The 27,967-nt window shown below is 28.2% G+C and overlaps 1 pseudogene; it reads left to right on the plus strand.

Annotated features, from left to right (window-relative positions):
- The first annotated feature begins 22,451 nt into the window (after window positions 1–22,451).
- Window positions 22,452–23,551, plus strand: LOC137247702 (NADH-ubiquinone oxidoreductase chain 2-like; annotated as a pseudogene).
- Window positions 23,552–27,967: the final 4,416 nt, after the last annotated feature.

Consider the following 27,967-nt stretch of genomic DNA (forward strand, 5'->3'; position numbering starts at 1 on the left):
CCGAAAACTTTAATTAATGTAGGTCTAAAAGGATAAATCACTTATATAAGTGCACAATTTTTTTTGGTGGGTATTTAAATCATCACAATAACCACATGAAAAATTTCTTGATTTCGTCCGCAAATATCTCTTGGCAGATACAAAATTTTTGATTTCTGCTTTCGGAGTCGTGTCCTGGGCCCAAAGCGCGTCTTTTGACACCCCTTCCGATATTTTTGGACACGGATAGCCCTAGACTTTTAGTCTTGGGTCAAATGTTTGGGCTCCTGCGCCTGGCTGCCATAGGCACGGAGGTGGCTTTTACACAGCCAGTCTTGAGGCAGATAACAATTTGTTATGGCAGCACAAAGCCTCAATTTTCTTTTTAGGTAATAGTCTAGTTGAGGGGTCGACTGCTAATACGCTACCAAAAATATCGAGAGAGGTGTCAAAATACGCGTATTAATCTCGAGAACAATAATCCGATGGCGGAAAAGAAAAAGTTTATCCATGTCCGGAGATATTTGCAGTTGAAGTTGGCGATTTGCATGTGGTTGTTGTTGTGTTTGTACCCACAAAAAAATTTGTGCATCACCGTGGCGGTAGCCACGGTTATACCACACACCCGGACTTGGCATGGCGTAGCCCAGGGTTATTTTTTATAAGCGCGGCCGAAGGCCGCCAACTCAGAAAGGTGTTCTGCGCAAAAATACTATGGATCCCACCCCCGGTTTCGGAGGTACCCGTGGGTCTTTTTTCGGTTTTTCGTTAATATCTTTTGAACGAGTTAATATTTTTATTTTCCGCCTTCGGATTATTAATACTGATGTCAAGACGCGTCCTTTGACACCTCTCTCGATATTTTTGGTAGCGTATTAGCAGTCGACCCCTCAACTAGACTATTACCTCTTTTTATTTGCACATAAACACTAAAAAACTAATAAAAAAGGAGGAGAACACAATTTCGCGTATGACTAAGCGCACGCATAAAAACATAAACAAACAGAAATGTCAAAATAAGGAAAAGCAACAACATCCCACAATGGGAAATTTGAAAAGCTCCATTCCAAGAGTTGCCATATGGTAGCTCCGAGCGTGGTGAGTACAGGAAAGGGATGGATATAGGTTATTATGGTTGCAGTTGAGATTAAGGATGACAGTAGGAAAACGGCACAAGGAAACGGTATATCTGCTGGTGTGGTATCTATATAAGAGGGAGTGACTGTAGAAAAGAGATCAGTCCAAAAATATATTGCTCCAATTCACCTCTGCTGCGCGGTCCGTGGTAGTGTAAACAGAAATATCTAAAGTTTAAATTTAAAAGTAGTTCCCTGTGCGCGGAGTGTGATAAATCGAATTTTTCGAGTTTAAAATTGTTTTATAAAGCTTGTGTCCTGAAAACACAAATCGGGTCCGTCGGTAAACTAATTTAACCCAACTGCTGCATATGGATGTGGAATAAATTGTATGAGGGTAAGCGCCAGATTTCAATTTTTTTTTTGTAAATATTTTTTTTTGTTAAGCACCTTTCTTTTATGCCGTTTTGGGGTTCACGCAACCCCATTGTCGACTTTGGTCATACAATTTTCCGGGTTTTAATCCCCCTTTTTTTAAGTTTAATTATCTTATTTTTTTAAATAATTATCCTTTTTTTATTGTATAAATTTTCTTGATAAATTTTAATTGTGTCGGAAAAATTTAACCGCATTTTTTTGTCTTTCTGGGTTCATATCCTAGTTAAAATCTAAACAATTTTTCGATAAAAGTAATTCTCTTAATATTGAGCGCATATTTTTTTTGTAAGATTTTAGTTTTGGTGCTATAAATTTTGCTATTTTGTTGGTTTCAGAAACACCCTAATAAAAACGCGTGAACGCCAAAATTGGCGAGAAATACCTCCATTAGCCCATTTAAGTCGAGCTGAATGGTATTTTTCTATTCCTCTATTGAGAATGCCATCTGGTCACCGCGGATGACGCAAGCTCCAACAGCGCCAGGGAAATTTTAAACCATACATTTATACTCCGCATTTACACATTTATACCGGTCACGTATACCAATCACCTATATTTAAAAAAACGGTCCCCATATGTTATCTGGTTCCGGCAGTGGAGACTGCAAGCAATATACACCTTTGAAGCAGCGCACTCGAGATCGACGAGGAGCGGAAGTGATAGGAGCAGGGCGTTTGCATGAACAATAATAGGTTATTTTATGTATTTTTATATGTATAATTTGCTTCAGTATTTATTAAATTTCATATAAATTTGAATCTTCCAAATTTAAGGGCACTAAAAAGGCACTCCAAACGGAGCATTTTAAGAAAATACGTTTTTTGTGTTTAGTATCGTGCAGTGGCCAATAAACCCTGCAACAAACCCCTGAACTCTTTTGAGAGCGCTCTTACAGGCAGGCATTAGGGTGGTTTCTTCTGGTAGTTTTGAAGGTGGCTCCGATTGAGCACATAAGCGTTTGGGTGAATTTTGGTGACCAAATATGCCTTGAATAAATTGCCAATCTTTGATTGGAAAACATTTGTAGGGATATATCCCATGATGGAAATTGTTATAACATAGATAAAACTATTCTTGTTTGAATAATTGTCTTTTCGCCAAGATTCAAGAATAATCGAAAGACTGATTTTTTTTTGTAACATTGTATTTTTAATAATTCCGTTACATGTACATATTTCTTATTTTTTTGGTACAGTGTCGTAAATCGAAGTTTTTCTGATAATATATATATATACCGTTTTAAGTTTTGAAAGTACGTATGTTAATCTCTATGTACATATGTATATATATACCCTTCGGCAATCTATTTTTTTTGGAAAACGGTTTAAATTTTTATTCCGTGTGTCTTTTTTTTTGTGGTTTTTGTTAAACCTGTGAATAATTATACATTTTTTTTATGTGGTAGCTGTGGATATTCACATATATATACATACATATATTGATCCAAGTATATGTTTTTTTTTGTCCTGATATCAATCGTTTTTTTCTTCGAACCTTGCTATTTGGCTCGATAGCCGTAAGATTCGTTTTTTTTTTATCAATACCGTTATATAGATTAAGATATTTTAATAAAAAATGTTACAGTGAATTGAAAGAAATTGGAATGGCTGGCTAAAATTTAATCGGTTGGGGAGGGGGAAGATGACACTAGGGAAGGTAAACGGGGTCAGGCGGAGCAGAAGGAAAAGGGGAACCGCTGCAACGCGAAATGATCGAGCGGTCCAAGTAGGGTGGGCTTCCTGCGAGGTGTGTGCATCCCTACAGGAAGAGGAGGCGATTGTAACATCCACCCCGCATCAAGGTGGACAAGGGTTAAGGGCCCCGGTCCCTCACACTGAGCTAGCTGGGCAAAATCCACCTTGATTGCGCAAAGGGGCGGATCCACACTAGGTATACGTTACAATAATTATGGCGCCCAAACAAAACACAAAGATGGGCTGCTATATTTATTATAGCGCCCAGACAGAAGTAGATTTTTTTTTTACAAACAAACTTTCAATAACTTCAAATACCATATATACATACATATATGGTGATCGAACATAACGTGATTGTTGGGATTTTACAGCAGGGCCGCTGATTGAAATTGGCGCCCACCAATGAGTAAATTTAACTTCCGACAATAGCATCAGTCGGCTTAAAAATTGCCAGTACTCATTTACAAATACAAATATATATATTTCAATCATTTTTTTTAAACGTACCTTCTTGAAATCCTCGAGTTAAACGGGTCCTGCCGTATGCGATCAACAGCCTATCTCGGTTACTTAGTTATTGTGTTTGATCCGAAAATGCAGGCATGCTTAACCAACGAACCGATATCATTTCGTTACGATAATTAACGTTAATAGACGAAACAAATTCATTTCGTTTCGTTTATTAACGATAAAAACGTCAAATTAACGAAATGATTTTGCTTCGTTTTCTGCCATATCAAAACGAAATCAAATCGTTTATGTTGATTATTAATTTCAAACTATGCTGGCAAAGCTGATTGATGGCGGAGTCATTAAAGGTCAAAGCATTAGCCAAGCTGATTGCAACTTTGCTCACGAATTTTGACAGTACGAACATTTCTCAGAGTATTTTTGACATTACCACCAACGAATTACACAAACAAATTACATGGAGTTTGTGTGTGTATGTCCGCTCGCTGTTACCACCTTACGGCTTCACCATGGCTATAGCATTGCCAGCACAATTCAAACATAAAGTATCACGTTTTTGTTAACGTTTTTAACGTTAACGAAAGCTTTTCGTTTCGGCTAAAAACGAGATACAATTTATCTTGATAATTTCTTTATCGGTAATATTTCGAAGTGTTTCAACGGAAACGGTGGAAATTTTTTGATAAACGATTAGCTTAACGTTAAGATGCATCCCTGCGAAAATGTAAATGCACCGAGACAGAAGTTGGAAGCAGATAGTAGACCCTAGCAATAGCCCATAGATGGCATAGCCGCATTAGGGTGGCCGGCTATTTGCATCTTTTCGAATTTCCTTTTTTTGCTACAGATACAAGGGAAGTCCTTATTAAAGTTTTTTTATAATAAGTTGCTCCAAAAATTTAAGGATTTTAGACATTATAGCCACAAGCAAACCATTTCATATAACTTGTGTAGTATAATGTATAAAGTTCCAATGATACATATCCATATACTGATTTTTTAAATACAGAAATGCACACACCCTCGTAGGAACGCAAGCGTTAGCTCCGTCGACTCCTAACAACAAAACGTTTTTTTTTTTGTAGACCTAACGTCATCTGAACCCCTCCCCCCTACATGTATGTTGTGTTGTGTTGTGTAACCCATCGGGAAACGCAGCGAGGAACGCGGTTGTAACGGGGGAATCACGCTCTACTCAAACCCCGTCCAAGTAGACGCTTCTACGAATACTGAACCGGATATCGAATCCGCAACCAGAATAGATATTTGCAATTTTAATGCAATATTGAAATTAAGAAATCAACGAAAGACTGGCAAGGAAATTACACCCGCATATGAAGAAAGGCTAAGAAAATATCTTGAAACTCGGGAAAGGATTTTCGCCGACAGCATCACAATGGGACGCCGAGCAGTTTCACGTAAAGTACAAAAGGCAAGAGAACTTTTTCGTAAGAGGGAAATTCTCCGACAAAAGGTAGTTTCCTCGGTAAAGAAAATAAGCAGTACGGACCCGCGCGTTTACGCCGGCATACAAATAATGGGGGTACAGACACGAGGGTTGCTGGACATTGGGGCTTCAGTCAGCATTCTAGGCCGTGGTTGTAGGGAGTTTGTAGAGGAATTAGGGGTTCCAATCAAACGCTATGTGTCCTCAGTTAAAACAGCGGACGGTCGCAGACATAATGTCTTAGGCAAAATCACTATACCAGTAAAATTCAACTCTGTAGGACATGAAATCACATTTTTTTATGTCCATATTTAGAACAAAAGATTTATCTTGGGGTGGATTTTTGGATAATTTTTGAGCTGGCACCGGTTATTTCCGTTAATGAAATTGATTTAATAAAAATAGAAAAAGAGATGGGGACGGAAGAAGACAAGAATGAACGTCGCGTCCTACATAATCTAACGCCAAAGCAAAAAGAGCGGTTGGAAAAGGCAGTCAAAAGTTTTAAAACATACGAAGAACACGGTTTGGGACGCACTAGTTTGGAAAAGCATACGATCAAGCTTGTCGACGAGGCAGTGCCCATCAAGAAGCGACACTATCCACTTTCGCCCGCAATGCAAGCGATCGTTTATGAAGAAGTCGACAAAATGTTGGAGTTGGGCGTGATAGAGGATAGTGAGAGCCCGTGGAGCAACCGGACGACAGTCGTACGAAAACCGGGGAAGAATCGCTTCTGTTTGAATGCTCGTAAACTAAATGCTGTCACGGTAAAAGATGCTTATCCTCTACAAAATATAGAAGGAATATTAAGACGCATCGATAAAGTGCGTGTCATAAGTAGCGTCGACTTAAAATTTGCTTTTTGGCAAATCGAATTAGACGACGATAGCAAACCCTATACCGCTTTCACTGTGCCTGGACGCCCACTCTATCAATTCGTAACTATGCCGTTTGGATTGTGCACCGCTGCACAAAGACTATGTCGCCTGATGGATAGGGTTATTCCACAACGATTGAAATCTAACGTTTTTATTTACTTGGATGATTTATTAATCATCGCCCCTGACTTCGACTCACATCTTCGGATCTTGCAGGAGGTCGTCATCTACCTAAGAGATGCGAACCTTACAATAGGGTTGAAGAAATCGAAATTTTGTTTCATTAATACAAAAGATATAAATAATAATCTTATTCAATCAAATAAAAAAGTTATAACAATTCTAGAAGAATTTAATCTAATAATTTCTCACTCCAAAAAATAAATTAAATTTTTTAATAAAAAATTTAAACTTATAAAAAAAAATAAAAATCTAAAATTAATTAATATTAAAAATCCAATGTTACAAATAGATAATTTTTTCACAATTTAAAATGATTAAATCATATCATTGACATCACAAATCAATATTTTAATTAAACTATTTAAATTCTAAAATCAAATTATACAAATATATCTTTTTAAAATTAATATATTTAATGGAAATCAATGTAAAATCAAAAGAAGATACTCTCGAATTTTCCCCATTCTAAAAGAATATAATCCAGAAAAATTTTTTTTCATGCTGACTATAAGCATATAAATATAAAGTATAACAAGCCCCAAAAAAAGACATTAATGATAATATAATTATACTTAACCAAGATCATCTAATAATTCTATTTAATAAAGAAATCTCTCCTAATAAATTTAATGATGGAGGAGCAGATATATTAAAAATACACAATAAAAACCATCATAAAGTCATTGAAGGCATAAAATTTAATAAACCTTTATTAATTAATAATCTACGATTCCCTAATCGTTCATAAGTGATATTTGCTAAACAAAATAAACCAGATGAACAAAGACCATGAGCAATTATTAATACATAAGCACCAGATAATCCTCAATAATTCAATGTTAAAATACCTCTTAAAACAATTCTTATATGAGAAACAGAAGAATAAGCAATTAAAGATTTCAAATCAGTTTGACGTAAACAAACTAAACTAATTAAAAATCCTCCAACTAATCTAATTCTAATAAAAATATAATTGTATTTAAATCCACTAAACTGTAAAAATGAAAAAATTCGCAATAAACCATAACCCCCTAATTTTAATATAATTCCTGCTAAAATTATTGAACCTGAAATAGGAGCCTCCACATGAGCCTTAGGTAATTATAAATGCACTAAAAATATAGGTATTTTTACTAAAAAAGATATAATTAATGATAAATATAATAAATCATAATTAAATAAATACTTATACAAAAAATAAAAATTTATATTTATAAAAGTATTATATAAATAAAAAATACTAATCATTATAGGCAAAGAAACAAATAAAGTATAAAATAATAAATAAATTCCAGCTTGTAAACGTTCAGGTTGATAACCTCAACCCAAAATTAAAAATAATGTAGGAATTAATCTACTTTCAAAAAATAAATAAAATATAAATAAATTTATTGAACTAAAAGTTAAAATTAAAAATATTAATAAAATCAAAATATCTAATAAAAATAAATTTTTGTAATTATCCAATTTATTAATTATATAACTAGCATTAAATATAAGAATACAAATTCAAACTCTTAATAAAATTAATCCATTTGAAAGAATATCTATTCCCAAAAAATAAGAAATATTTATAAAATAATTAAAACTAAAATTAAATAAAATTATTATAAACATTATCAAAAATAATAATAACTGAACCGTTCAAAAAAAATTTTATATGAAACAAATAGGAAATATAAAAATTAATATAAAAATAAATTTCAACATTATAACAAATTAAAAGACTGAAAATAATCATTACCATAAGTTCGAATTAATGAAACTAAAATTGAAAGACCTAATACTCCTTCACAAACTCTAAAAATTAAAAACAAAATTCTAAAAAATAATCTATAGTCTATCAAATTTAAATATATAAATAATATAAAAAATAAACTCAAAACAATATATTCTAATCTCAATAATATTGATAACAAATGTTTACGATTAGAAACAAAAACCAAAACCCCAATTAGAAATAAAATAAAATAAAAAGCAACATTCAATATAAAATTATTAACCTTAGTTTTAATAGTTTAATAAAAACATTGGTCTTGTAAATCAATGTTGAAATACAACTATGTTCACAATTCACATATTCATGCAACCTTGTAAGATGTCAAATTTGAATTCAACTTCTTTAGCTTCTTCTCTTTGCTTTCAACAAATAAACTTCGTATTATATTTCGTGTTAAATAAAACTACTTTGTATTGAACTTAAACATGTGTATATTGATTTTACTTGGATCGGAGGAAACTTCCACAGTGTTAAGTACACTATAAACTTCAAAAGTTCAACAGGTTATGGACCCAGGTGCAAATTCCTGCTGTCCAAGTAGAATTGCGTTTTTTCATTAAAAATTGTGAAATCGAGATGGCGTCATCAATGTTCAACATTGATAAATTAAATGAGTTAAATTATGACTCGTGGAGTTTACAACTCAAGAGCGTTCTTATTCATCAAGATCTGTGGTCCGTTGTGAGCGGAGAACTGGTGTGTCCGGGAACAGATGCTGAGGAAAAGGATGTGTTGCTTTGGAAAGCAAAAGACGACAAGGCTAAGGCTACAATAATCCTTAGCATAACGCCCATGCAAATTCAACATGTAAAAAGTTGCAGCACAGCAAGTGATTCGTGGAATTGCTTGGAAAAAGTACATCGTCCAAAAGGCCTCGTAAGAAAAGTAACATTGTTCAAACAATTACTTAGTACACGTATGAACGACGGAGAATGTGTTCAGCAATATGTTTGCAAATTCACATCTAATGCAGAAAAACTTGCGGAAATTGGTGTAGTAGTGCAAGAAGAGTTGTTGGTAATTATGCTACTAGCAAGTCTACCAAGATCATATGAAAACTTGGTTGTGGCACTGGAATCACGAGACGACTTACCAAAGCTTGATGCTGTAAAATTAAAGCTAATAGAAGAAGGCGAAAGACGAAAATCATATAATTCGGAGTGTGCTGGAAGTAGCGTGCAAGCATTCGTAGCACAAGAGTATGCATGCGCCAGTAAACAGAATTCTTCGAAAGAAAAGTCAAATGGCAGCGTTGCTAAGGCAAGCAAAAGCAAAAACTTCGGACGGTTATCAAATTTGAAATGCTTCAGCTGTGGAAAGAAGGGACATTTCGCTGCTCAGTGTAAGCAGAAACAACGAGAAAGTTCGCAACGGAACAACAAAAACAACAACGGGTTGTTTGCAGCAGTCAACAATAACATTTTACAGAGTCACGTATGGTGCGTCGACAGCGGTGCTTCTTCACATTTATGTTGCGACCGCGACATGTTCAATAAGTTTGAAGCTTGTGAGGAATCAATCATGCTAGCAGGCGACAACAGAATGTTAGCGGCCGGCAAAGGAGAAGTTCGATTGAGAACAAAAAAGTTCGACGTCACACTTGTGGATGTGCTGTATGTACCGGGTTTGCAGTGCAACTTCATATCAGTAGCGAAGGCTGTTAACAGAGGCTATGTTGTGAAATTCAAAGGCGACACAGCAGAGATAACCAATGAGCACGGAGGAATAATATTACGTGCACAAAAGATAAGTGATCTATATTTATTCGATTTAAATGAAAACAAATTGTTTCTTTCAAAAGGGGTTATTGATGAAAGTATGAGATGGCACAAACGTTTCGGCCACTTAAATTTCGCAAGCCTGCGAGAATTGGTAAACAAAGAAATGGTTCATGGCTGTAAGATTAACATACCAACAAGTATTAGTTGTGCAGTGCGCATGACAGGCAAATGCAGTCAACGTCCATATACCAATACAGAAAATCGAGCAGTTGATATTTTGGGTTTGGTGCACACCGACGTTTGTGGTCCGGTAAACAAAGCATCAATTGGTGGTGCGAAATATTTATTAACCTTCATCGATGACAATACTCGTTACGTATTTGTTTATTTTTTGCGGCACAAACACGAAGTGTTTGATAAGTTCAAAGAATTTAAAACTATGGCAGAGCGGCAAACAGGCAAAAAATTAAAAATTTTGAGGAGCGACAATGGAAGAGAGTTCGTAAACAATGCGTTTGACCAGTTTTTAAAAGACAATGGAATCGTAAGGCAGTTGACGGTGCCCTATACGCCTCAACAAAATGGGGTGGCAGAAAGGTTCAACCGTACGTTAATAGAAATGTCAAGATGTATGCTAATTGGTGCAAATGTAGAAGAGACACTATGGGCGGAGGCTGTTCATACTGCAGCATACATACGAAATCGTTCACCAACAAAGGCATTAGATTCCACGACACCTTATGAAACGTGGTACGGTCATAAACCTAAAGTGGCGCATTTACGGGAATTTGGATCCATCGCTATAGCGCTTGATAAAAGACAGGTTAAAAAATTTAAACCTAAAGGCAAAGAGTATACATTGGTTGGATACTCAGATACGTCCAAAGCATATCGCTTGTTTGATCGGACAACCAAACAGCTAATTATAAGTAGAGATGTTTATTTCATAGAATCAGCAGACGCGGATCAACAATCAAATGTAGTAGTATGTTCAGATGACCATAATGTCAGTAAGCAGATGTTATACATACCAAATATGGATGTTGATGCTAACAACACAAGCGTTGGCGAGGCAGGTAGTCATAGTGTTGAGCATACAAAAGCAAGCGATGTACACATACCAATAATAGATGGTGATGATAGCAATAAAAGCGCAGACAAGGTAGATGTCAATCAGAGTAGTGAGCGTATGCAAGTAAGCATTGCAGAATTTGAATCGGCAGAAGATGAACCAGCTGTACCAAAGCGATGTTCAGGTAGACCAAAATTAGTTCGATCTGGTGGGGTCGGTAGGCCAAAAAAGGTATATAATACTTTAAATTTTATGCGCGCTGATGACGTTAAGGTACCTAACACGGTAGAAGAAGCATTGTCTGGCGAATTAGCAGAAGAGTGGCTTAATGCTATGCAGGTAGAGTATCGTGCGCTATTAAATAATGATACTTGGGATTTAATGGAACTTCCCAAAAACCAAAGCGTTGTGAAAAATAAATGGGTATTCACTGTAAAGAGAAACACAGATGGTAGTGTTGAACGCTTTAAAGCTAGATTGGTTGCGAAGGGTTGTTCGCAAGTATATGGTTTTAATTACGATGAGACGTTTTAACCGGTTGTACGATATAGTACAATTAGATTAATTTTTGCACTTGCGGCAGAGTACGGTTTGCATTTACATCAAATGGATGTATCAACTGCTTACCTTAATAGTGAATTGTCTGAAGATATTTACATGGCGCAACCAGAAATGTTTGTTAATGAACATTTTCCAAACCATTGCTTAAAACTTAAGAAAGCTTTGTATGGACTCAAACAGTCCGGTAGGAAATGGAATATGAAACTAGATGTCATACTAAAGCAAATCGGTTTCAAGTCATGTGAAAGTGAACCGTGCGTATATGTTCGAAATATTGAGGGTCAAATTAATATTTTGGCAGTATATGTAGACGACTTATTGATTGCATGTTCAGATAGGCAAAATATGCAAGATATAAAGCACAAGATCTCGAATGCAGTAAAGGTAGTAGACAAAGGTCAAGTTAAAAATTTTTTAAGTATGGAAGTCGATAGAAATGGCGAAACTGGAGCCATTGCAATAAACCAAAAAGGGCATATTAAAAACTTTTGCGTGAGTTTGGTATGGAAGATTGTCGACCAATTGCTATACCTTTGGACCCAGGTCATAGAGTGAACTGCGAAAACAAAAATTGTAAGCGTGTAGATCAAAAGCAGTATCAGTCGCTTATAGGATCGCTTATGTACCTTGCGGTATGCACGCGACCAGATATATTACATTCTGTATGTAAACTAGCGCAACGTAATAAGGATCCACAAACCGAACATTTAGCGCAGGGAAGCGTATATTAAAATACCTATGTGCAACACAGGAAAAACAGTTGAAGTATCACAAAACTGGCAAGCAAATCGAATGTTTTGTTGATGCGGACTGGGGTGGAGATCCGACTGACCGGAAATCTTATACAGGATATGCAGTTATTCTAGCTGGAGGAGTATTCTCATATGAATCAAAGAAACAACAAACTGTAGCACTTAGTAGCACAGAGGCTGAGTACATGGCCATGACATCTGTAGTAAAAGAAGCTGTTTATTTAAAGCAGTTGTTACGAGAAATGAGAATTGATTGTCCACGTACAATCGTCGTTAACGGTGACAACCTGAGCGCAATGAATTTGGTAAAAAACCCTGTGTACCATTCTCGTAGCAAACACATTGATATTAAATATCACTACGTTAGAAATGCTTATCGTGATAGGAAAATCGATTTGAAATATTGTAGCAGCAGCAATATGGTCGCCGATATATTGACAAAGAACTTGGCTAAACCTAGTCATGTAAAATTTTGTAATGAAATGGGTTTAAAATAACAATATTTTTTCATTGCATAAATATGTTCATTGAGGGGACGTGTTGAAATACAACTCTGTTCACAATTCACATATTCATGCAACCTTGTAAGATGTCAAATTTGAATTCAACTTCTTTAGCTTCTTCTCTTTGCTTTCAACAAATAAACTTCGTATTATGTTTCGTGTTAAATAAAACTACTTTGTATTGAACTTAAACATGTGTATATTGATTTTACTTGGATCGGAGGAAACTTCAAAAGTTCAACAATCAAAAATAAAAATCCTTTTTTAAAACTTCAAGAAAAAAGATTCTTCTTTATCATTAATCTCCAAAATTAATATTTTTATAAACTACTCCCTGTATAATTCAATTAATTTTTGTTATTACTCCGCCTATCACACCGTATGCCCTGGGTTCAACTCCCGGGCAAAGCAACATCAAAATTTTAGAAATAAGATTTTTCAATTAGAAGAAAATTTTTCTAAGCGGGGTCGCCCCTCGGCAGTGTCTGGCAAGCGCTCCGATTGTATTTCTGCCATGAAAAGCTCTCAGTGAAAACTCATCTGCCTTGCAGATGCCGTTCGGAGTCGGCATAAAACATGTAGGTCCCGTCCGGCCAATTTGTAGGGAAAAATCAAGAGGAGCACGACGCAAATTGGAAGAGAAGCTCGGCCTTAGATCTCTTCGGAGGTTATCGCGCCTTACATTTATTTTTTATAAATCATCCATTAGCTATAGGACTAATATTACTTATACAAACATTACAAATTTGTATATTAACAGGAATACTATATAAAACATTCTGATTTTCTTATATTTTATTTATAATTTTTTTAGGAGGAATATTAGTATTATTTATTTATATTACTTCACTAGCATCAAATGAAATATTTTCATTATCAATTAAAATAACAATTTCATGTATTATAATATTCATTATTATAATAATAATTGAAAATTTTTTTAGATAAACCTTTTATATTAAATTACATAGAAAATAATGAAACAAAGACAATATATGATATGAAATCATATATACAAGAAAATTCTATTATACTTAATAAATTATATATTTACCCAACAAATATAATAACTATTATATTAATAAGCTATTTAATAATTACATTAATTGCCGTAGTAAAAATTACTATTATATTTTATGGACCACTACGAATTATAAACTAATGAATAAACCATTTCGAAATCAACATCCTTTAATTAAAATTACTAAAATGCTTTAATTGATTTACCAACACCTATTAATATCTCAACTTGATGAAATTTTGGTTCATTATTGGGATTATGTTTAATTATTCAAATTATAACAGGATTATTCTTAGCCATACATTACACCGCAAATATTAATTTAGCCTTTGTCAGAGTAAATCATCTTTGTCGAGATGTAAACTACGGTTGACTACTACGAACATTACATGCTAATGGTGCATCTTTTTTTTTTATTTGTATTTATTTACATATTGGACGAGGAATTTATTATATATCCTATTTGTTTACACCTACATGATTAATTGGAATTTTAGTCTTATTTTTAGTAATAGCAACAGCTTTTATAGGATATGTATTACCCTGAGGTCAAATATCTTTTTGAGGTGCAACAGTTATTACAAATTTACTATCAGCAATTCCTTATTTAGGAATAAATTTAGTTCAATGAGTATGAGGAGGATTTGCAGTTGATAATGCTACAGTAACTCGATTCTTTACTTTCCATTTTATTTTACCTTTTATTGTACTAGCTATAACAATAATTCATCTATTATTCTTACATCAAACAGGATCAAATAATCCTATTGGATTAAGTTCAAATATTGATAAAATTCCATTCCATCCTTATTTTTCTTACAAAGATATTATTAGATTCATTACTATAATTTCAATATTAATATTATTAACATTAATCCACCCATATTTACTAGGAGACCCAGATAATTTTATTCCAGCAAATCCATTAGTAACTCCTATCCATATTCACCGGAATGATATTTTTTATTTGCTTATGCAATTTTACGATCAATCCCTAATAAATTAGGGGGAGTTATAGCACTAATTATATCAATTGCAATTTTAACAATTCTTCCATTTTATAACTTAAGAAATTTCCGAGGAATTCAATTTTACCCTATAAATAAAATTTTATTCTGAATTATAATTATTACAGTAATTTTATTAACATGAATTGGAGCACGACCAGTAGAAACTCCTTATATTATTGTAGGTCAAATTTTAACAATTATTTACTTTTTATATTATATTACAAATCCCATAATTAATAAATGATGGGATAATTTAATTAAATAGTTAATGAGCTTGAATAAGCATATGTTTTGAAAACATAATATAGAAAAATGTTTTCTATTAACTTTACTAAACAAAATTAATTAAACAAAATTAAACAACAACAACCTAAACCCAATAAAAAATAATAAATAATTCAAAGAAATTGGTAAAAAACACTTTCAAGCTAAATATATTAATTTATCATAACGAAACCGAGGCAAAGTACCACGAACTCAAATAAATAAAAAAGAAATAAATATTAATTTAAAATAAAACACAAAATTAAATAAATCACAACCTAAAAAAATAACTCTAAATAATATTCTCATAAATAAAATTCTAGAATATTCAGCTATAAAAATTAACGCAAATCCACCTCTTCTATATTCAACATTAAACCCAGAAACTAATTCAGATTCACCTTCAGCAAAATCAAAAGGCATTCGATTAGTTTCAGCTAAACAAATACAAAATCAAACAAATCTAAGAGGTAAAAAAATTACTAAAAATCAAACATATTTTTGATAATAAAAAAATTTTAAAATATTATATCTTCCAATTAAAAAAACAAAAGATAATAAAATTAAAACTATTCCAACTTCATAAGAAATTGTTTGAGCAACTGCCCGCAACCCTCCTAATAAAGCATAATTAGAATTTGATGATCAACCAGCAATTATAATTCTATAAACACCTAATCTAGCACAACTTAAAAAAAATAATAATCCTAAATTAAAAGACAATAATTTTACAAACAAAGGCATACAAAATCAAACAATTAAAGAAAGAAATAAAGAAAAAATTGGAGAAAAATAATAAGAAACATAATTAGATAATAAAGGATAAGTTTGGTCTTTAGTAAATAATTTAAGTGCATCACAAAAAGGCTGAGGAATTCCTAATAAACCAACCTTATTTGGACCTTTTCGAATTTGAATATATCCTAATACTTTACTTTCCAAAAGAGTCAAAAATGCAACTCTCACTAAAACGCAAATAATTAAAATTAATGAACCAATTAAAGTTAAAAACAATTCAAAAATAAACAAGTACTATTTGTAATTAAAAATTACATTTATAAATTCTAAATTTAATACACTAATCTGCCAAAATAGTTAATTAAATTATATTAATAAAATTCATATAAATAAAATATAATTATTTTAATAACTTGTCCTTTCGTACTAAGATATTATAATATATTAAAGATAGAAACCAACCTGGCTTACACCGGTTTGAACTCAGATCATGTAAGAATTTAAAAGTCGAACAGACTTATCATTTAAGCAACTACACCTAAAATTATATCTTAATCCAACATCGAGGTCGCAAACTTTTTTATCAAAAAAACTCTCCAAAAAAATTACGCTGTTATCCCTAAAGTAACTTATTCTTTTAATCATTAATAATAGATCAATAAATCATAAATAAATGATAAAAATTAATTAAAAGTTAATTAAATTTTAATATCACCCCAATAAAATAATCTGAAAAATTAAAATAAAATCAATCTAAAAAATAAAAATTTATAAATTATAAAGGTTTATAGGGTCTTCTCGTCTTTTAACAAAATTTTAGCTTTTTTACTAAAATATAAAATTCTATAATAAATCTATATGAAACAGATTATACTTCATCCAACCATTCATACAAGCCCTCAATTAAAAGACTAATGATTATGCTACCTTTGCACAGTTAAATTACTGCGGCCATTAAAAAATTTTCATTGGGCAGGTTAGACTTTAAAATTAACTCAAAAAGACATGTTTTTGTTAAACAGGCGAGTAACATATTTGTCGAGTTCTTTATATAAACTTTTCATTAAAAATTACTTATATATATATATATATATAGACTAATTTAATCATTATTTCTTTTCAAATAAAATTACAAAAAATTTTTTTATAAAAAATTAAAACATAAATAAATAATATTTAAATAAAATAATTTTTAACAAAATTAATAATAATTGCTAATTCTAAGCATATATTTTTTAACTAATTTATTTCATTTATAATAATTTATTTAAAAGCTTATCCCTTAAAATATTATAATTAATAAATGTATTTATTAACAAAATAAATAAATAAATCAAAAATTACTAAATTAAATCTATTTCTAAAAAAACTAGATATATTTATAAACGAATAACATTTCATTTCTAATAACCTATTCAAAATAATTTTAATACATTAAATTTAATAACTTATTAACTCTTATAAAATCGAGATTAATATTTTTTAGTATTAATTATTTAATAAACCCTGATACACAAGGTACAAAAAATAAGTTTTTCTTATAAAATAAAAATTTTTCAAATTATTTCAATAATCTTTCACAATACAAATAAACTATAATTAAATTTATTTTTTCATTAAAAATTACTAAAACACTAATTTTTATAATTACTTTTAATATAAATTAAACAAATAGTATTAATAAATAAACCATAAAATAAATAAATATTAAATTCAATTTATATTGATTTGCACAAAAATCTTTTCAATGTAAATGAAATACTTTACTTTATAAGCTTTAAATTGTCATTCTAGATACACCTTCCGATACATCTACTATGTTACGACTTATCTTATTTTAGAATAAGAGCGACGGGCGATATGTACATATTTTAGAGCTAAAGTCAAATTTTTTATCTTTAAAATTTTACTACCAAATCCAATTTCATTAAATATTTAAAACTTAAACTCATTTAAATAATTTTATTGTAACCCATTTCTACTTAAATATAAGCTACACCTTGATCTGATATAAATTTAAATATAAATTATTGAAAATTATTATTCTAAAAAAATATTCTAATAACGACGGTATATAAACTGAAAACTAATTTAAGCGAGGTACATCGTGGACTATCGATTATAGAACAGGTTACTCTGAATAGACTAAAATACCAAATTTTTTAAGTTTTAAGAACATCACTAATACTACCTTAATGAAAAATAATTACATTTTTTATAATAGGGTATCTAATCCTAGTTTAATAATAAACTTTTTAAGACTAAATAAAATCAATTTAAAAACTATTATAAATTTAAAATTTCACTTAATAAATTTATATATATTTTTAATTTATATCTTTCATCGAAAAATTTTTATTTGCATTATTTGTATAACCGCGGATGCTGGCACAAATTTAACCAATACTAAATAAAGTTACTAATTCCAATTTTAATTGATTAATAAAACTAATTACTGAGAATAAAATTTAAATTATCAATTATTAAAATAAATAACAACACACACAAATTTACATATAAAATAAATTTATAATAAAAAAAAAGCTAAAATAAAACTTTATGTTAAAAAATAAGATTCATAAAAATTATGAAAATGATTAATAATTATTAAATTCAAATAATAAAAATGATTAATTTTAATTATAAAAATAAAAATTATAAAAATGATTAATAATTCTAAAATTTTTTATATTATAAATTAACTAATTATTCTCAAATTAATACTTTAATATAGAAATATACCTCCCATAAAAATTTTTCCATAAATTCATTTAATAAAATATAAGTATTATGAAAATAATTAATAATTTTAAAATTTTTGATATTATAAAAGTTAATAATTAACCTCTATTATTTAATAAAATTGAAAATGATTAATAATTTTAAAATTTTTAACAAAAATCAATTTCATAATAAAATATAAAATAAAAACAATTAATAATTCTAAGAATCTAAACTATTTTTTTTATAATAAAATAAAATAATTTATTTCAATTTTTAAAATTTATTATTTAATATTGATAAATAACTATATTCAATAATTTAAATTAAATTTTCATTTATAAATTATCTTCAAATTAATATTCTAACACTTAACTCCTTATATTATAAAATATAAACATTATGAAAATGATTAATAATTTTAAAATTTTTAATAAAAATCAATTTCATAATAAAATATAAAATAAAAACGATTAATAATTCTAAGAATCTAAACTATTTTTTTCTAATAAAATAAAATAATTTATTTTAATTTTTAAAATTTATTATTTAATATTGATAAACAACTATATTCAATAATTTAAATTAAATTTTCATTTATAAATTATCTTCAAATTAATATTCTAACACTTAACTCCTTATATTATAAAATATAAACATTATGAAAATGATTAATAATTTTAAAATTTTTAATAAAAATCAATTTCATAATAAAATATAAAATAAAAACGATTAATAATAATAAGAATCTAAACTATTTTTTTTCTAATAAAATAAAATAATTTATTTCAATTTTTAAAATTTATTATTTAATATTAATAAGTAACTATATTCAATAATTTAAATTAAATTTTCATTCCTTATATTATTTTCAAATAAATAATTTAATATAATACTTAAATTCCCATTAAAATCTTCCCATAAATTCATTTAATATAAATATTATAAAAATAATTAATAATTTTAAAATTTTTAATAAAAATAATAACTTACAATTAACCCCTAATTAATTATTATTAATATTTAATAAAATAAATAAAATTATCAAAAATAATCAATAATTATGAAATTTTAATAAAAAAAAAATAATTATTAAATATCAAATAAACAAATAATAATTCTAAAAAATAATAGTTCTAAAAAATAATAATTCTAAAAAATAATAATACTAAAAAATAATAATTCTAAAAAATAATAATTCTAAAAAATAATAATTCTAAAAAGTAATAATTCTAAAAAATAATAATTCTAAAAAATAATAATTTTAAAACTTTTGATAAATAATTAATAATTAACCCCTAATTAATTATTATATAAAATTGAAAATGATTAATAATTTTAAAATTTTTAATAAAAATAAATTTTATAATAAAATATTAAATAAAAACAATCAATTCTAAAAATCTAAAATTATTTTTTTTAACAAAATAAAATAATTTAATTTCAAAATTTAATATATACAATTAATAATAATAGATAACTATATTTTATAATTAAAATTAAATTTTTATTTACGAATTATTTTCAAATAAATATTTCAATATAGTACTTAACTTCCCGCAAAAATTTTTTCATAAATTAATTTAATAATAAAATATAAATATTATGAAAATTATTAATAATTTTAAAATTTTTAATAAAATAAATAATTAATAATTAACCCCTAATTAATTATTAATATTTAATTAATAAAATTTATAGAAATGATTAATAATTTTAAAAATTTTTAATAAAATAAATAATTAATAATTAACTCATAATTAATTATTTAATAAAATTAAAAATAATTAATAATTTTAAAATTTTTAATAAAAATAAATTTTATAATAAAATATTAAATAAAAACAATCAATAGGTCTAAAATCTAAAATTATTTTTTTTTGCGGCGGCCACTGTGGTGTGATGGTAGCGTGCTCCGCCTATCACACCGTATGCCCTGGGTTCAACTCCCGGGCAAAGCAACATCAAAATTTTAGAAATAAGATTTTTCAATTAGAAGAAAATTTTTCTAAGCGGGGTCGCCCCTCGGCAGTGTCTGGAAAGCGCTCCGATTGTATTTCTGCCATGAAAAGCTCTCAGTGAAAACTCATCTGCCTTGCAGATGCCGTTCGGAGTCGGCATAAAACATGTAGGTCCCGTCCGGCCAATTTGTAGGGAAAAATCAAGAGGAGCACGACGCAAATTGGAAGAGAAGCTCGGCCTTAGATCTCTTCGGAGGTTATCGCGCCTTACATTTATTTATATATTTTTTTTTAACAAAATAAAATAATTTAATTTCAATTTTTTAAATTATTATTTAATACTAATACATAACTATATCTAATAATTGAAATTAAATTTTTATTTTTAAATTATTTTCAAATAAATATTTAGATATAGTACTTAGCTCCCCGTAAAAATTTTTTCATAAATTAATTTAATAATAAAAATATAAATATTATGAAAATGATTAATAATTAACCCCTAATTAATTATTAATACTTAATTAATAAAATTTATAAAAATGATTAATAATTTTAAAATTTTTAATAAAAATCAATTTTATAATAAAATATTAAATAAAAACAATCAATAATTCCAAAAATCTAAAATTATTTTTTAACAAAAATAAATAATTTAATTTCAATTTTTAAAATTATTATTTAATACTAATAGATAACTATATTTAATAATTGAAATCAAATTTTTATTTATAAATTATTTTCAAATAAATATCTAAATATAATGCTTAGATTCCCGTAAAAATGTTTCCATAAATTAATTTAATAATAAAAATATAAATATTATGAAAATGATTAATAATTTTAAAATTTTTAATAAAATTAATAATTTATAATTAACCCCTAATTAATTGTTAATTAATATTTAATAAAATAAATAAAATTATCAAAAATAATAAATAAATATAAAATATTTAGTACTAAAATATTTAATTATTAATAAATATTTAATAAAAAAATAATAATTTTAGAAATAATTAATAATTTTAAAATCTTTAACAAATAATTAATAATTAACCCCTAATTAATTATTATATTAAATTAAAAATAATCAATAATTATAAAATTTTTAATAAAAATCAATTTTATAATAAAATATTAAATGAAAATGATTAATAGTTTTAAAATTTAAAAATTTCTTTTCAATAAAATAAAATAATTTAATTTTCAATTTTTAAAAATCAATAATTAATATTAATAAATAATAAAATATAGTATATAAAATTTACATTTAATAAACAATAAAATCTAAATAAAAATAAAATTATAAATAATTAATTTTAAAATTACTAAATTTTACAATTTAAAAAACAAACAATTTAAAAATTTTTAATTTTTAACAAAATTTCAATTTTTTACAAGATTAAAAATTTTAAAATTATTAATCATTTTCATAATTTTTTTTTTTATTGCAAAAAATTTCGTAATTTTTAAAAAAATTTTTAAAAATTTGCTACTAATTGATTTTCTTTATACCAAAATAGATACTTTCCATTTAATTATTTTATATATATGACATTTTATCTAAAAATTATGTTCGATTCGTTATACTTAAGAGATATACTATAAAGATCAATAAATATCTATAAATATATAAATATTTAATATATTAATAGATGCATATTAATCTTGTCCAAAAAACCTTAGAATTTAAAAATAGAGATTAGTTTATTAAAATTTGATTATTAATATTATAATCTATTATTAGAAATTTTTTTAAATCTAAATATTAAATATAAATAAACGATATACATCTATATATCTATATTAAAGTTGTGATTTTAACTCTCATACCTATCTATACTAGGATTTTTTATTACTTAAATAAAATTAAAATCAGTAATTTTTCAAACACTAATTTTAATTATTTAATATATTTCATATTAAAAATGAATTTTACATAATTTTTTCTAAACTCTTGGTATAAAAAAAAACCCCTATTTATTTTAGAATGAATTTTAATCTTTAATTTTAAAAAAGATAATTTTACATTCTAAAAAATACAATAGAAATCCGTCTATTTTAACTTAATGAATTGCCTGAAAAAAGGGTTATCTTGATAGGATAAATAATGTAATTTTATTACATTCATTATATTTAATGGAATTAAACCATTTCTAAAAGTATCAAAAACTTATGTGCATCTTACACTAAAATATAAAAAGATAAGCTAATAAAGCTACTGGGTTCATACCCCATTTATAAAGGTTATAAGTGCTTTTCTTTTTAATTTTTAATAATTCTGCAAAAATTATATTCTTTTCAATATTACTAATAAGAACAATAATTACAATTTCATCAAATTCTTGATTGAGAGCTTGAATAGGTTTAGAAATTAATTTATTATCTTTTATCCCCCTAATAATAGATAATAATAATAATAATAATCTAATATCTACAGAAGCTTCTCTAAAATATTTCGTAATCCAAACAATTGCATCAGCAATTCTATTATTTTGCATTATTATAATATACATAAATACCTTATTGATACAAAATGATTATTTATTTAGCAAATGAATTTTAATTTCTTCTTTATTATTAAAAAGAGGCACTGCTCCTTTCCATTTTTGATTTCCAACAGTTATAGAAGGATTATCGTGAAATAATAATTTAATTTTAATAACATGACAAAAATTGCCCCTATAATATTAATTTCTTATTTAATTAATATTAATTTTATGAATATTTTTATTATTATATCAATTATTATTGGTTCTTTAGGAGGATTAAATCAAACTTCATTACGAAAATTAATAGCTTTTTCATCTATTACTCATTTAGGATAAATATTAGCAGCAATACAAATTAATGAAATATTATGAATTATATATTTTTGATTTTATTCATTTCTATCATTTAGTGTAATTTTTTTATTCAAAAATTTTAAAATTTATCATATAAATCAATTATTCAATTCATTTTTCAATTTAAAAATTTTAAAATTTATTTTACTATTAAATCTACTATCTTTAGGAGGGTTACCACCATTTATTGGATTCTTACCAAAATGATTAGTAATTCAACATTTAATTATGAAAAATCAATACTTATTAACAACAATTATAGTAACAATATCATTAATTACATTATTTTTTTATTTACGATTATGTTTTTCTACATTCACATTAAATTATTATGAAAATAATTGAATATTTTCAATAAAATCAAAAAATTTTTTTATTAAATGAATATTAATAATTTCTTTTATTTCAACATTTAGTTTAATTACAATTTCTATTATCCATCCACTATTCTACTAATATTTATTTGAAGGTTTTAACTTAAAAAAACTAATAGCCTTCAAAGATATAAATATTAGTAGAACCTTTTAAGCCTTAGTAATCTAATTACTCCTTTAGATTTGCAATCTAATGTCATTATTGACTATAAAACTTTATTTAATTAAAAAGAAATATTCTTATAAATAGATTTACAGTCTACTGCCTAAAATTCAGCCATTTAATTACACCATTGAATATATCCATAAATAAGTCGCACTTAGTCGCGACAATGGTTATTTTCAACAAATCATAAACATTATATTTTATTTTTGGAGCTTGAGCAGGAATAATTGGAACTTCATTAAGAATTATTATTCGAGCTGAATTAGGTCACCCAGGTAACTTAATTGGAAATGATCAAATTTATAATGTAATTGTTACATCTCATGCTTTTGTGATAATTTTCTTTATAGTTATACCAATCATAATTGGGGGATTTGGAAATTGACTAGTACCCCTTATACTAGGAGCTCCTGACATAGCATTCCCTCGAATAAATAATATAAGTTTTTGATTATTGCCCCCATCCCTTACATTATTACTCATTAGCAGTATAGTAGAAACTGGGGCTGGAACAGGTTGAACAGTTTACCCTCCTCTTTCATCTACAATTACACATAGAGGAGCATCTGTTGATTTAGCTATTTTTTCTTTACATTTTGCTGGAATCTCTTCTATTTTAGGAGCAGTGAATTTTATTACTACTATTATTAATATGCGATCAACAGGTAACACATTTGATCGAATACCTTTATTTGTATGAACAGTAATATTAACTGCTCTTTTACTTCTATTATCCTTACCAGTTCTAGCAGGAGCTATCACTATATTATTAACAGACCGAAATTTAAATACATCATTTTTTTATCCAGCAGGTGGTGGATACCCTATTTTATACCAACATTTATTTTGATTTTTTGGTCACCCAGAGGTCTATATTTTAATTTTACCTGGATTTGGAATAATTTCTCATATTATTAGACAAGAATCAAGAAAAAAAGAAACCTTTGGTTCTTTAGGAATAATTTATGCTATAATAGCAATTGGATTATTGGGCTTTATTGTATGAGCTCATCATATATTTACAGTAGGAATAGATGTAGACACACGAGCTTATTTCACTTCAGCAACTATAATTATTGCTGTCCCTACAGGTATTAAAATTTTTAGTTGGTTAGCAACATTATATGGAACTCAATTAACATATTCTCCAACAATACTTTGATCTTTAGGATTTGTATTTTTATTTACCGTTGGAGGATTAGCAGGAGTAGTACTAGCTAATTCGTCAATTGATATTATTTTACATGATACTTATTACGTACATTTCCATTATGTTTTATCTATAGGAGCAGTTTTTGCTATTATAGCTGGGCTCATCCATTGATACCCTTTATTTACAGGATTAACCTTAAATCCTATTTGATCAAAAACTCAAGTTTTAATTATATTTTTGGGTGTAAACTTAACATTCTTCCCTCAACATTTCCTAGGTTTAGCAGGAATACCACGACGATATTCAGATTATCCAGATGCTTATACTACATGAAATATCACCTCCACAATTGGTTCATCTATTTCATTTATAGGAATCTTATTATTTTTATTTATTATTTGAGAAGGTATAATTTCTAAACGAATTGTTTTACATCCTATACAATTTAGACCCTCAATTGAATGATCTCAAAATACTCCCCCAGCAGAACACGGATATTCTGAATTACCTTTATTAATTAATTTCTAATGTGGCAGATTAGTGCAATGGATTTAAGCCTCATATATAAAGATTTTGCTTTTATTAGAAAGTAAATGACAACATGAGCCACTTTCCCATCACTTCGATTATTATATTTATTAGATGAAATTAATGAACCATCAATAACATTAAAAACTATTGGACATCAATGATACTGAAAATATGAACATTCAGATTTTTTAAATATTGAATTTGACTCATATATAATTCCAACAAATGAAATAAATAATAATAATTTTCGATTATTAGATGTAGATAATCGAGTAATTTTACATATAAATTCACAAATTCGAATTTTAGTTTCAGCAGCAGGACGACTAAACCAAACTAATTTTATAATTAACCGTCCTGGATTATTTTTTGGGCAATGTTCTGAAATTTGTGGAACTAATCACAGTTTTATACCTATTGTAATTGAAAGAATTCCTGTAAAAATTTTTATTAAATGAATTTGTTGAAATAATAACTTGGAGTTTTAAGTTCAATATTTCCTATTGAGAACATATTTCTAATAATTAGAATGAATAAGACATATTACATATATTGATGAGTTAACTATATGTACACATGAATTTTATCTTTTAGTCCTCATTAAATCGTTGAACTAAGAAGTGCTTTTCTTTTATTGTACCGGACATTCACGCAAGTATACAAATCCCCTTCCAAATTCCTACCAACAAAGGTTATGGTCCCAGATCGCGTGTGAAGTTATTTAAAATTTAATAATTAATCGGGTTTTACAAAATAAAATTTTAAAAATGAATTCGAGTTTGCAAATCGAAAAACTGAGCAATAATAACTATGATGTGTGGTGCATGCAAATGCGCAGCATATTGGTTAATATGGACCAATGGCGCATCGTTAATGAAGATTGTAAGCGCAGTGATGAAAATGCAGAAAAGTGGGATCAAGATGATCAAAAAGCGCTAGCTAATATTATTTTATGCGTAAAACCGACGCAACTCAGCAATATTAAGGCTTGTAAAACTTCAGTGGAAGCATGGAAGAGACTTCGTGATGTTCATGTGCCGAGGGGACCTTTACAAAAAGTTTCGCTTTATAAAAAGTTGCTTGGTTGCAGTATGTCTGCTGGTCAAAGCATGTCAACTTATCTAAATTCGTTTGTCGAAGTCGTAGATAAATTAGCCGAAGTGAACATGGAGTTAAACGAAGAGCTAAAAGTCATAATACTATTATCTAGTTTGCCGTCCGAGTACGAAAACTTCGTGGTAGCTATCGAGACTCGTGATGAATTGCCGAGTTTCAGTACTTTAAAAGTAAAGCTATTAGAAGAGGGTGCTAGAAGGGAACAACAAGCAGATCAAAAAGCTCCTGCGCAAGCTGTTTATACAAGTGTAAGAGAATCAGCGCATAATGGTAATAAAATAAATACAAAAGCAAAAAGTCATGTAAAGTCAAATGAGTTCAAGGGTAAATGCTTTAGTTGTGGCATGCGTGGCCATACGGCTTCACAATGCAAAAGAAAGGGCAAACAACAATATGATCGTGAAGATAAACAAAGTTCTAAAATTAACGAGCTTTCTTACGCTGTATATGCTGCTGCTGTGGGGGATGAACGAAGTAAACACAATTGGTGTGTCGACAGTGGTGCAACAACACATATGTGTTGCGACAAGAATATGTTCGTGTCATTCATCGAAAAACGAGAAAATGTTATGTTAGCAGCAGATAATTTCACTTACTCACAAGGTATAGGTACGGTCAAAATAAAAACAAATGAATGTGAAATAGAGCTACGTGATGTATTGTTTGTGCCTTCACTGAAAATGGACTTTTATTCTGTTAACAAAGCTCTGCAGCATAAACATACAGTGGTATTCAAAAACTATGTTGTGGAAGTAAAAAATTCTATAGGGTTAACATTGCTTAGAGCTAGATTACAAAATGATTTGTTTATATTCAATGCACAAGTACAAGGTTCAAAAATTTATTTAAATAATTTAAAGTGGCATAATCGATATGGTCATATAAACTTCGAAAGTTTAAAGAAAATTGCCGACAAAGGTTTAGTGCGAGGTATGGACACAAAAGATGTGAAAACAAAAACAAATTGTGACACATGCAACAAAGCAAAATTAAGTGCAGTGCCTTTTCCAAAAAAATTTGAAATTGAGTCAAAAGAAATATTAGAGCTTGTGCATACAGATGTATGTGGACCCATAAACGTAAAATCAGTAGGTGGTGCACGATACTTTCTCACATTTATTGACGATTTCTCGAGAATGATTTTTGTTTATTGTATTAAAGAAAAGAGCGAAGTATTTGAAAAGTTTCAATTATTCAAAAATATGGTCGAATGTCAAACTCAGAAGAAAATTAAAAAGCTCCGAAGTGACAATGGTACGGAGTACATAAACAATAAATTTACCGATTTTTTAAATGAGTGCGGAATTAAAACGCAGTTAACTGTGCCATATACTCCCCAGCAAAATGGAGTGGCAGAGAGAGTTAACCGCACAATTGTAGAAATGGCTAGAAGTTTGCTGGTGCATGCAAATATAGAACAAGAATTGTGGGGTGAAGCTATACACACAGCTGTATATTTACGTAATCGCGCACCTACAAAATTACTTAGAGATTGCACTCCTTAT

Source organism: Eurosta solidaginis, chromosome 4 (genome assembly GCF_040869045.1).
Source record: "Eurosta solidaginis isolate ZX-2024a chromosome 4, ASM4086904v1, whole genome shotgun sequence".
In the NCBI taxonomy this organism is placed as follows: domain Eukaryota; kingdom Metazoa; phylum Arthropoda; class Insecta; order Diptera; family Tephritidae; genus Eurosta; species Eurosta solidaginis.